The 7,529-nt window shown below is 39.4% G+C and overlaps 1 long non-coding RNA gene across 2 annotated transcripts in view; it reads left to right on the forward strand.

The window, feature by feature from the left end:
- Nucleotides 1-7,148, forward strand: part of LOC140615084 (uncharacterized) — a 30,744-nt gene extending 23,596 nt beyond the window's left edge. The window contains exons 4-6 of one of the 2 annotated variants that reach the window (XR_012015759.1): nt 527-638; nt 4,641-4,759; nt 5,056-7,148. This is a non-coding gene — a long non-coding RNA (uncharacterized lncRNA). The remainder of the gene's footprint in view (nt 1-526; nt 639-4,640; nt 4,760-5,055) is intronic. The other variant, XR_012015758.1, reaches the window with a different exon arrangement.
- The last annotated feature ends 381 nt before the right edge of the window (nt 7,149-7,529 follow it).

Here is a 7,529-nt window from a genome sequence, read left to right on the forward strand (position 1 = left end):
CTTTAAGTCTGATCTTAATTTGCTGTAAAACCTGATCTCAAACATATAATAATAATAATATAAATGGAGAAGTGGGTTGGACACACAGTGTACTTTGCTTCCCCCTCCCCCAGGAAGCTGCCCTCCCACTCCTCTTCCCACACAGCCATCATTGTTTCAAGCACAAACTACTGAGTCTCAAAGGCCACTCATCCCTTAATTGTCCATAACCAAGCATTTCAAAACATCTCTGATTGGTACATCAAAAGGAGCCCTTTTGGTACAGGTGGACTATTTTTACATTTGCTCTTTATCCTTCATTAACTGGTCAGACTATTCAGAGGAAAAAAGGATCATCGAAGGAAGTTGACTCTAAAGGAATGCTGAGTATGTCCTTCTTCGGCTCTTGCGGCATCCAGACAAATGTCCTTTGTCCTCTGAATACTGATGGCCCAGCCTCTGTGTGTCTATTTGAACCGTGCTTTAAACACTGAGAAAGTTATTTTCGTCATGTATTTACTTATTTGTTTATTCATTTACCCAATAGACATTTATTGACCACCAACTACGTGCCAAGTCGGTGCTAGATCTGGGGGATATATCCATGAAAAAGGAACAGACTGGACCCCTACCCTCATGAAGCTTACATTCTACCAACGGTAGAAAACAACAAAAAATTGATCATCAAATAAATTTATAAGTAGATTGTAATAGATGAGTACTCTGAAAGAACTAAACAGAAATTTTTTCTCAGCAGAGGAACAGTAAATTCAAAAGTCTCTGAGTGGGGCAGGGATTGGTATATGTAGAGAAATTAAAGAAGTATGAAATAAGAGTGGAGAAACTGGCAGATGACAAATTAAGCAGTGTTTTATAAGCTATAAGCTAGGACTATGGCTTTTACTTTAAGTTCAGTTCATTAAATATTCAGCAAACACTGTTTAAATATCTAATGTATACTGGACTCTGTTCCAGGATCTAGACATGTAGCAATAGCATTGAAAGTAGCTTTTTTTTTTTTTAAAGTGTTGTTAACCCACAAAGTTACATTAGTTTTGCCTGTACAGAAAATAAGTTTTGAAAATTACATTATATGGGGAAGGCAGGCAGTAAACAAAATAAATAAGTAAAAATAGCAGTTTTAGATAGTGCTAGGGAGAATATTTTTATTTTAAGATGTTTTTCTTTTTTTAAGACTTATTTAATTTTGGGCAGCCCGAGTGGCTCAGCGGTTTAGCGCCGCCTTCAGCCCAGGGCGTGATCCTGGAGACTCGGAATCGAGTCCCATGTCAGGTTCCCTGCATGGAGCCTGCTTCTCCCTCTGCCTGTGTCTCTGCCTCTCTCTCTCTCTCATGAATAAATAAAGTCTTAAAAAATATATGGCAATATCGTGGGCAAGGTAATATACTCTAAAGCCATATTAAAAAAAAAAAACTTATTTACTTAATTTGAGACAGAGAGAAAGAGAGTGCACGTGTGCCCAGGGAGAGACAAAGGGAGAGGAAGAGAGAATCTTGAGCAGATTCCATACCCAGCAGGGAGCCTGAACCAGGGCTTGATCTCACAACCCGGAGGTCGTGTCCTGAGCTGAAACCAAGAGTCAGATGCTTAACTGACTAAACCACCCAAGAACCCCTTAAAGATTTTACTTATTTATTCATGAGAGACACAGAGAGAGAGGCAGAGGGAGAAGAAGGCTCCATGCAACGAGCCCAATGCGGGACTGGATCCCAGGACTCCAGGATTATGCCCCAGGCCAAAGGCAGGCACTAAACCGCTGAGCCACCCAGGGATCCCAAGATTTAATTTCTTAACTAATCTCTACACCCAACATGGGGCTTAAAATCACAACCCCAAAATCAAGAGTCACATGCTCTGAGCATGGTAGGCACCCCAGGGAGAATATTTTAACAAACTAAGAAAAGTAGTTAAGTATAGGGTTGCAATTTTAGATAAAAGTGGCCAGACAAGTCCTCACTGAAAAAAATTACATTTTTTTTAAATTTATTTATGATAGTCACAGAGAGAGAGAGAGAGAGAGAGAGAGAGAGGCAGAGACACAGGCAGAGGGAGAAGCAGGCTCCATGCACCGGGAGCCTGACGTGGGATTCGATCCCGGGTCTCCAGGATCGCGCCCTGGGCCAAAGGCAGGTGCCAAACCGCTGCGCCACCCAGGGATCCCTATTTTGGATTTTCTATGTATATAACCATATAGTGTATGAATAATGGTAACTTATTTATTGCTTTTCTTCACTCTGAAATTATAAAATACCTCCTCTCTCTTTTGTGTTCCTTAGCATTTTAATATAGCCCTTGTGCATTTCTTAACGAGTTTTCCCTAGACATTTGTCTTTTTTGTTGATATTGCAAATGAAAATATTTACTCCATTGTATTTTCAAACTGGTCATTATTTGTTTGCTTGAAGTTTGCACATTAATTTTTCTGTGGGTTAATTTTATAATCCGATCACCAACCTAAATTCTCTTGTCTATAATAGTTACTCAGTTGATTGTCTTGTTTTTCCCTGGGTAAGCAGTTATATCATCTATAAACAACATATAATCTACTTCCTCTTTTCTACTTTCTATTTTTTAATTTTTTTCCATTTAGGAGTTTTAAACAGGAGGGCTATCTACTCAAAAGTGCAATAATAAAGACTACATTGACTGCAGGAGTGAAGCTAAGGAACCATTTCAGGAGTCTAGTACAGTAGTTCAGATACCAAAAGCTGGTGCCTCAGCTAAGAGTGGCAACAGAAATGGACAGAAATGGGTAGACTGGAAATATATTTTTAAGCATGGCAGAGAACAGGCTGATCATATTATACTAATGATATGCAAACTTCTTGGGAAACTTAGAACACAAGAATCACAATTAGAAGGGACCATAAATATAATCAACTGCATACGCTAACCCCATGTTTTCTCGGATTCACTCCAAATTCTTACCTACCTCCAGTGATGGAGAACTCACTACCTTTCACAGAGCCCGTTCCATTTGTTCATTTCACTCCATGAACCCTGCTCTTTCTCAGGTACTATACAGGCCTCTAGGAAACATGAATAATCAACCCTCATTCCCCTCCCTGGGGAAGCCCAGAGGGAGGAACAACTCTCTTAGTAAGTCTCTTTCCTGGCAGAACCCGACCTCTAGTTTCCTGTCTGATTCCTCTGTCAGAACAAGGCTGACCTCTCTCTCCACAGGCAGCTTATTCCCTCAGGTGTTTGCAAAGATGATCATCTCTTTTTGGGTTTCTTATCTTCTTTTCCTTATTTTTTTTTAGCCTGACCTCCTATAAAATTCCCTCTTTATCTTGATCCAAATTTGGGAAACTTAAAATTTGTACTTGAGTGTTATTTTTCTGAGGCATTACTATGTCATTTTTTTTTAATCTTTACTTTTGTAATTCAATACCCGGGAAGTTAATGTTCATTTGCTAGGTATCTTTGTTCATATTTTTTGTTTTGACTTAGTGTTTATCTTTTTTAAAAGACCGTCTTCATTAAGGACTTAGTATATAAAGTGTATAATTAGCTTTGGGAACAAAAAACTAAATAGCCATGCAATCAGTTCCCTTGCTAGGCTCAGCAAACACTAGCTGGTTACAAGGCTGAAGGCATTTTTTTCAATAAAAAGAGCAGAATCAAATAATAATACACATGGGAGGAAGCTAGCAAGTTGATTACTTTTAAGAGTAAAATATAAATCTATGATTTCTTCAAGACAGGCAGTAATACAGAGTCTACTTTTACACATACTACATAACATCCAGTTCCAAATAATCAGGCTTCCCCCACCCCCCAACAGCCCATTACTCTTCCAAAGTAGTTATGTTAATTATGTGTTCACAATCCCCATCCAATTTAACGGTCAATATATTTAATGAACATATTATCTTCTTGGTGAGGCATTTTTGTGCAACATTTGAATGTGACTATATTTGCAGTGTGAAAAGACATAATACAATCTGACAGGTTTTCCCAAATGAGTTGCAGAGAAATGACAGGGGGAAAGGGACGAGGGTTTTTTTCTGTAAAGAGGGTGACCCTGGTCAATCCTGAGTGGAGACAGCTGTGAATTATAATGGGCTCCTCTGAGAATTGTCAGATTTAAACTCAACTGATGATACAGTAGCTCAGGGAATACTTCCTGGTGCTTTGCAAGTGTTGTGGGCAGTTTGCTTCCCTGCATGATGTAAGATCATTTTCTCTCCCTAAATCTTTCCTTTAAGCATAGGTGACTTGAAATAGCATAAAGAGTATTTGTTTTATAGTCAGATATGTCTGACTTCACATTCTGATGTGAATCAGGACAATCTGGCAGTTCTTTAAAAAAATTTTGCATGTTACTTAACTTTTCTAATTTGGGTTTTTTAATATTAAATGGATTATAATGTTTTCTCTAATAGAGGTTACTGTAAAATTGAATAAATGCAGTGTGTGTGTATTCTTTAAAATTTTATTTTTAACAATCTCTGCACTCAGTGGGGGCTCGAACCTGCAATCCTGAGATCGATCAAGTCACATGCTCTACTCACTGAGCCAGCCAGGCACCCCCATTTCTTTGATTTTCATATATACATATATACACACACACTTAACAAAACCCTTAGTGTTTAGGAATATTTGAGGCCAAATTATTTTATTTATTTATTTTTTAGATGTTATTTATTCCTGAGAGATGCATTGAGAGTGGCAGAGACAAGGCAGAGAGAGAAGCAGAATCCCCACAGGGAGCTTGATGCAGGGCTCAAATCTGGGATCACCACCTGAGTCAAAGGTAGACGCTCAACCGCTGAGCCACCCAGGTGCCCCTAGAGGCCAAATTCTTTACTTACCACTAACTTCCTTTCTTTTTAATCCATTCATCCCCCTAAATTACTTCTTTCTTTTATATTGGACATTTACTGGGTCATTCCGCTTCCAAAAGCCTTCTCAAATTGGTTTCATCATCTCCATTCTTCCTGGAAATGCCTTAGTTCAGTATATTATTTTATTTTGCTTAGATTATTGCAACAACTTTTTAATTTATACCCTACTCTCCAGTCTCACTACTTTTGTTTTCTTTTTTTAAAGATTTATTTATTTGATAGAGAGAGAGAGGCAGAGACACAGGAGGAGGGAGAAACAGGCTCCATGCCGGGAGCCCGACGTGGGACTCGATCTCGATCTCGGGACTCCAGGATCGCGCCCTGGGCCAAAGGCCGGCGCTAAACCGCTGAGCCACCCAGGGATCCCTGCTACTTTTGTTTTCAATCTTGCTACTTCTAATCCATCTTCCACACTGTGTAGAGTTTCTCAAAACACAGTTCTGATTATGAGTCAACTTTTCCTGCCTAAATACTTTTGTTTTTTAGGGAACATTGTTTTAAGATTTTATTTTTTTAAGTAATCTTTACTTTCAAGGTGGAGCTCAATTTTGGACCCTGAGATCAAGAGTGGCATGCTCAACTGCCTGAGCCAGCCAGGTGCACCTTGCCTAAATACTTTTAATGTCCAATCTTTATTGCACAGATCTTGTCTCCTTCAACTTTTATCTTTGATGTCAAACAAAGATGTTTTTGCTTGGTTTGGCTTTTTTAGATTTATCTACTTATTTAGATTTATTTATCTATCTATTTATTTATGAGAGAGAATAAGAGAGTGTAGGAGTCTGGTACTGTGTTATATCTCAAAACAGTCCTATGAGATGGCATTGTTTATCTCTTGTGGAGGGGTAAACTGATGATTGATGAGAATATCTGATTGAAGCCTGTGTCACTAGGAAGGAAGTAGGGATATAAGCATAGATTTACTTGGCACTAGCAACCTGCAGCCTTCCTTGAGAATACCTCATATGTGAAAAATACCCCCATTGGATTCTTTAAGATGTATGTATGTATGTATTTATTTATTTATTTATTTATTTATTTATTCATAAGAGACACACAGGGAGAGGCAGAGACACTGGCGAAGGGAGAAGCAGGCTCTTCACAAGGAGCCTGATGCAGGACTCGATCCCAGGACTCTGAGATCACAGCCTGAGCCAAAGGCAGACACTCAACCACTGAGCCACCCAGGTGCCCCCTACATTGGATTCTGAGTATTACCCTGCATATCTATGCTCTTTCCCACTAGACTGGGAGACTTCCTGAAAGCAAGAGCCATTCATTGCTTTAACATCAGCCACTATCACAAAATGCGCATGTTAAGAACTCAATAAAAGTTTATTGATGTAAATCATTTTCTTTAAGCAACCAGATATTATGGAGATGTAAATTCTTTTCTGAAAGGTAGACTATTTTGATTTGTGTGTTCTTCATGCCAAGCAATTTAAGAAGGAAAAAATGAGATGGTGATGGTCAACACTGCAACCACAGAATTAAAGAGCAAGCTGGGTTTTTTGATGTTTGTTTTCCAGTGCGTAAGAGGATAATTCAAAACATTCTAAAAACATGTGCTTGTCTACATAGCTGACAGGGGCAAGTGAAAGACTAACCCTGTGGTTTATCCTGTGAAACATTTTACTCAGTGCCTCTTGTTTCTAGCTCCATTTAGACTGCTCAGAGCAGGAGTTGCCCCCAGCCTTTGTGCCTGGAGGATTGTCACATGTCAGTGAAGAAGCCTGTGTCCCCACCAACTGTAGTGACCTGCCTCTGAGATGTGCAAACACTGCACTCAGGGCAAAACTTCCAGCCTCAGGGGAACTCTGGTATTTAGAGACTTTCCATAACAATCAGCAATGCCTAAAAGGCATTTATTTCTTGAAAGCCAAACTCGAAGTTATTGAAAACTTTACAAAATAGTGCTTAAACCAACACTTCGTTTCCTGAATCTATAAGAAAGATTTCTTACAGAAATCTTCTGTTGGTCTCCCCTGACTTTCCACCTTATCTGGAAGTATGAGTCAACCAATGGAGAACAAGGGATGCGTCCATCATTTGGGATTTAAACTTGGGCTTGTCAACTTAAAATCTCAGAGAATCCTTTCCCAGCATCACCTGGGGAAAGTAGAAAGGTATAATGAAAATAGCCCAGACTGGGGTGCCTGAGTGGCTCAGCTAGCTAAATGTCTGACTCTTGCTTTCAGCTCAGGTCGTGACCTCAGGGTCCTGGGACGGAGACCTTAGTCATGTTTGTCCCTCTCCTTCTGCCTCTCCCCCCGCTCGGTTCTCTCTCTCTCTTTTTTTTTTTTAAAAAAGCACAGACTGTAAGTACCCTGACCAGACTTTGAAACTAGATTCTGTCAACAACTGATCATGTGACCTTGGGCAAATTACTTAACTTCTTCGAAGTTCTGTATCCTCATTTTGCAGTGTTGTGGTGAGAATTTGATAGATTGTCATCAGCACAGTTCCAAGCACACAGTAGATTGTCAATAAATCTTGTTGACCAAAATAAGTGAATAACATACTTAAGATGGCTAGCCTATGGAAGAGTTTAATAAATATTAATTCCTTTCCCACTCTCCACCTTCTCACTTTCAGTTCAGTCTATGTCCTTAGGAGCATTTTCCCCCTTCAAGGTTCCTCCTAAAGGTCACCAAACACCTATTTTTAACCAGGAAAAAA

This window comes from Canis lupus, chromosome 23 (genome assembly GCF_048164855.1).
Source record: "Canis lupus baileyi chromosome 23, mCanLup2.hap1, whole genome shotgun sequence".
NCBI lineage: Eukaryota > Metazoa > Chordata > Mammalia > Carnivora > Canidae > Canis > Canis lupus.